The following is a 6,000-nucleotide window of genomic DNA, read 5'->3' on the forward strand; positions in this document are numbered from 1 at the left end:
TCTTCAATCCATTTTGGTAAATTATTGTGTGTGGTGTAATGTAAACGTCCAACTTCCTTCTTCTTCATGTTGCTATCCAGTTGTCCCAGCACCAATTTTTGAAAAGAATATTCTTTTCTCCTTCTTGGCACACTTTTTGAAAAGCAATTGACTATGGATGAATGGGTTTGCATCTGGAATCTCAACCGAACCCATTGATCTGTGTGTCTATCCTTGTGTCATCACCACATTCCTTGATTACTGTGCTGAGCGGTCAAATTTGAAATCAGAAAATGTTAATCCTACTACTTTGTTTTACTTTTGGAGATCGGTTTGGCTATTATGATTCCCCAGCAATTCCATATAATTTATGAAACAATTACTATTGTCAACCTAAAAAGCAAATTTGCCTGGTATTTTACCTCAAAATGAATTTATTCAAGAATAGCCAAAAGAATTGCAATTTGGGGTGTGCACACTGTGGCAAACCAGAGGCAAATCCAGCAAACAAAGAAAAGGAGCTGCTTTTATAGAGAAAAGGGAGAGCAGGGAGGGGCTGTTCTAAATGAAAATCCATTGTTGGAAAGTAACAGCTCAGGGCAGCAATGGCCTCTCATTGGCTGAGCTGCAGCGTTTCTCATTGGCTGGGCCCTTGCCAGGTGAGGAGAGAATTTTCCTTCAGTAGGAAAGTAGTTTTACACCCTGTTGAAAATGAAACCCTGATCATCATCTCTTCCTATTTGGTGTAATTAAGGATGTGTGACAGGGTGTGAGCACGCCCCCTAGAGGCATTCCTGACTCCAATTTAGTTAAGGTTTCTTTTATTAATATCCACAGTTATCCTTACAGGCCTTATAGTTGCCTTAGAGGCAGTCAGCTGGGATTTTGACAGGGATTTTGTTGAAAATCTAGAACATTCTGGGAAGTATTGACATCTCAACAGTGTTAAATCTAAGGATCCATGGACATGGGCTATTTCCCTTTTATTTATTTATTTATTTATTTATTTATTTTATTTCTTTTTAAAGATTGGCACCTGAGCTAACAACTGTTGCCAATCTTTTTTCTCTTTCTGCTTTTTCTCCCCAAATCTCCTCAGTACATAGTTGTATATTTTTAGTTGCAGGTCCTTCCAGTTGCAGCATGTGGGACGACGCCACCTCAACATGGCCTGACGAGCGGTACCACGTCCTTGCCCAGGATCCGAACCCGTGAAACCCTGGGCCGCCGAAGCAGAGCGCAGGAACTTAACCACTCAGCCACAGTGCCGGCCCCTATTTATTTATTTACTTATTTACTTACTTACAGGTTCATTTTTTTTCTTGCCACTATTGGTTAGGGAGAAATAAAGAGCAAGGAAAAGGATGGCATCACTCCAAGGCCTTTGCTCATCTTTATTAAAGATTTGCAATGGTCAAATATCCAAATCTCTTCCCAACCTCACCTCATTCCTTTCATTTCCAAAAATGCCAATCAAACTTTTGGCAATCAAAATGTTTAATTGTTATCCTTATTAGAAATTAGTTTCAAGAAAAATGTGGCTAGAAGAGAGTTTTTCTCCACATGCCTTCAAAATGCTTGCAGCTCTGTAACTGATGTCCCCTTGCCTGTGTGTACATTCAGCAATGACCTTCCAATAGCAATGGCATTAGCTTGTAAATTCAAAATATATAGAAGTATATAATCACTATTCTGTCACTATGTGATTATCATAAACATGCATTTTTTGGTAGAACTTCCTTTTCTTTAATTTTACCATTTGACCCCCTTCACCCATTTCTGCCAGCCCCCACCCCTCACCTCTGGCAACCACCAGTCTGTTCTCTGTATCTATGAGCTTCTGGTGTTTGTTGTTTTGTTTTTTGTTTTTAGATTCCACATGTAAAAGAGATCATACAATATTTGTCTTTCTCTGACATATTTCCCTTAGTGTAATGCCATCAAGGTGCATTTGTGTTGTCACAAATGGCAAGATTTCATTATTTTTTTATGGGTGAATAATTTCCATTGCACATGTGTACCTCAATTTCAAATCCATTTATTTATTGATGGATACTTAGGTTGATTCCATAACTTGACTGTTGTAAATAATGGTGCGGTGAACTTCGGGTGCATGTATCTTTTTGAGTTAGCATTTTTGCTTTCTTTGGATAAATACCCAGAAGTGGAATTGCTGAATCATATGGTAGGTCTATGTTAATTTTTTATGAATCTCCATATGGTTTTCCATGGAGGCTGCACCAATTTACATTCCTGCCGACAGTGCACAAGGGTTCCCTTTTCTTCACATCCTTGGCAACATTTGCTATTTCACACTTGTAGATCTTTATTAATTTTTAAATGATGTTTTCAGTTTTTGGAGTAGTTTTACTTCTTTTATTAAATTTATTCTTATTTTATTCCTTTTGATGCTATTATAGATTTCTTTTATTAATTTCATTGTCAGATTGTTTATTGCAGTGTATAAAATATGATTTACTTTCGTATACTTACCTTGTATCAGACAAGTTTGCTGTACTCGATGATCAGTTCTAATAGATTTTTTAGTGGACTGGTTAGAGTCTTCTATTTACAAGATAAGTCACAGGCAAGTGAAGACAGTTTTGCATCTTCCTGCCCAGTCTGGGTACATTTTATTTCCTTTTCTTGCAAAACTATTCTGGTTAAATCTGCAGAACATTGTCACATAGAAGTGACAAGAGCAGACATTTTTGTTTTGTTCCTCATTTTTGGGAGAAAATACCCAGTCTTTCACCATTAAATATAATATTAGCTGTGGGTGTCCCACACTTGCTCATTATCAGGTTCAGGAAATTTCCTTCAAATCCTGGTTTGCAGAGTGTTTCTGTCATGAAAGGTTGTTGGATTCTGTCAAGTGTTTCCTCTGCATCTATTGAGTTAATCAGGTCATTTTTGCTTTTTAATTTATTAATATGATGCATCACATTAATGGATTTTGGGAGGTTACCCCAACCCTCCATCCCTGGAAGAAATTCCACCTCGTCATGGTGGGTAATTCTTTTAAGATGTTGCTGAATTAGGTACTAGTTTTGGTTGGGGTTGTTTGGAGTCAATATTCAGAAAGGAACTAGGTCTGCAAGGGTTTTTTGGTGATACTTTTGTCTGATTTCGGTGTCGGATTAACGCTGGCTTCACAAACGAGTTTGAAGCGTTGTGTTGATTGTGTTTCGGAGGAGACTTTGTGAAGAGTCACTGTGAGACCTTAACTGGATGTTTTGGAGAATTCTGCTGTGAAACCCTCTGGGCCTGAGCTTTGCTTTATGGGTAGTTTTTTTTTTTTTTTTTACTAATGCAACCACCTAAATATTTATAATTCTGTTCAGATTTTCTGTTTATTCTTGAGTCATTTTGGTGAAATACTTTCTGATGTGTACTTTTTGTATTTTCATTTTTATCTTTCTTAATGTTTAACTCTTTACTCCATAGAGAATTTATTTGGATGTAGTAGAGAGAAGAGTTATAGATAGCTACAATTCATCATCTATTTTTTTACATCCTTCTGTCTGTTTATAGACAATGAAGGGTTCACCTGACTAGTCCACAGTTTCTCGACATTGACGCTACTGACATTTTTGACAAGAAAATAGTCTTTGTCAGGGGGACTATTCTGTGCATTACAGGATCCCTAGATGTCTATAGCAGTGCTCCCCACCTCCCACAGTCATGACAGACAGAAATGCCTCCAGATATCAACACATGTTCTCTAAGAGGCGAAATCACCATATGACAAACAACTGCCTCTTATCATGGCAACAGACCATTAAATTAGCATTCCTCATTACTTTTTGTAATTGGTGCATCTGGTGAAACTTGTTCTTCTTCATCCTTTATTTGCAATCATTTCCTGAATACCCTTTGCACCTATTTTCAGAGATATACTTTAAAATGACTGTATAACGAGACAGAAACAAAGATCCTGATGCAAATTTGAGTGGAAACATCTTTAAAGATGCGGCAGTGCATAGGGAGAGCTGCATCTTTGACTTCAGGAGTCTTCCATGCACCAAAGTTGATTATATTTCCATGGCGGTGATGCCTTGCCACCTCATCAGAAAACAGTCAGACTCGTCTGCACATAGACCTCACACATGGCGTTAGCCCTAAACCTCCAAATTTCATATATATCTTGCAGGACATGTGATTTTAATTCAATAATATGTGCTGTTGTGTACAATGTATGTATTTATACAATATTGAGAAAATTGACTCCATCAGTCGTAGTAATTTTCCAGTTATTTTGTCTTTAGCTTGTCAAATAAACAATGCTCTCATCTCCAATAACAGTATTTGCTTCTTCCATCTTATTTATTTTGATCACTGTGTTTTCTGACATGAAGTTATAGAGGAAGCAATGATAAATACTTGGAGTGAGAAGAAACATCTTTGTTGTTTGGATTGGTTCCTCCTTTCTTTTTTTTTTCCTTTAAAATTTTTTGTGTTGTTGAGGTGACATTGGTTTATAACATTGTATAAATTTCAGATATACTCATTATATTTTCAATTTCTGTGTAGATTACATTGTGTTCACCACCCAAAGACTAATTACGATCCATCACCACACGTGTGCCTATTCACTTGTTTTTCCCTCCTCCCTTCTCCTGCCCCCTCTCGTAGCCACCAATCTAATCTCTGCCTCTTATGTGTTTGTTTGTTGTTGTTTTCATCTTCTATTTATGAGTGAGGTTATATGGTGTTTGACTTTCTCTTTCTGAATTATTTCACTTTGCATAATACCCTGAAGGTCCATCCATGTTGTTGCAAATGGCAAGACTTCATCTTTTTATGGCTGAGTAGTATTCCATTGTGTATATATATCGTGTCTTCTTTATCCATTCATCCTTCAATGGGCACTCAGCTTGCTTCCAAGTCTTGGCTATTCTAATACTGCGATGAACATAGGGGTGCACATATCTTTATGCATTCATGTTTCATGTTCATTGGATAGATACCCAGCAGTGGAATAGCTGGATAATACGGTTCTTCTATTCTTAGTTTTTTGAGGAATCTCCATACTGTCTTCCATAGTGGCTGTGCTAGTCTGCACTCCCCCGAGCAGTTTATGAGAGTTCCCTTTATGAGAGGGTGCTCTACACCCTCTGTAACAGTTGTCATTTCCTGTCTTGTTAATTATAGCCATTCTGACGGGTGTGAGGCAATATCTCATGGTAGTTTTGATTTGCATTTCCCTAACCACTAGCAATGTTGAACATCTTTTCATGTGTCTGTTGGCAATCTGTATATATCTTCTTTGGAGAAATGTCTGGTGAGGTCTTTTGCCCATTTATTTTACTTTTATTTTATTGTAGTCATAATAGGTTATAGCATTGTGAAATTTGAGTTGTACCTTACTATTAGTCAGTCACTATATATATGTGTTCCCATTTACCTCTTATGCCCACCCCAATCCCCTTTCCCTGCAGCAGCATCTTCCACTCCTTCACTTTGAGTCTATGTTTATCTTTTGAGCTGAGATGAGTCTCCTGAAGGCAGTATATAGTTGGATCTTGTTTTTTATTTCATCTAGCCACTCTGTGCGTTTTGACTGGTGATTTCATTCTATTTACATTTAGGGTGATTATTGATCTATCAGGACTTACCAGTGCAATTTTATCTTTTGTTTTCCAATTGCTCTATATCTCCATTGTTTCTTTTCACTTGTATTTCTGTCTGCTGTTTTAGTTTATGGTTTTCTATGATGATTTAGTCAGTTTCTTCTTTTTTATGTTTTGTGTCTCTAGTCTAGATTTTTGTTTTGTAGTTACCACGAGATTTGTATGAAAAATCTTATAGATAAAATAGTCCTTTTTCTGCTGATAGCTTCTTATCCTCATTGCCTATACAGGTTCCATCCTTTTCCTGATAGCTTCTTATCTTCTTTTTCCCATATAGATTCCAACCTTTTCCTCCTCCCCTTTTATGTTTCTGTCGTCACAAATTATTCCTTGTTATGTTGTGAGTTTATTACTAAATTGAAGTATACTTATTTTAAATTCTTTTCTA

The sequence above is a fragment of the Equus quagga genome, unplaced genomic scaffold (genome assembly GCF_021613505.1).
Source record: "Equus quagga isolate Etosha38 unplaced genomic scaffold, UCLA_HA_Equagga_1.0 182122_RagTag, whole genome shotgun sequence".
Taxonomy (NCBI): domain Eukaryota; kingdom Metazoa; phylum Chordata; class Mammalia; order Perissodactyla; family Equidae; genus Equus; species Equus quagga.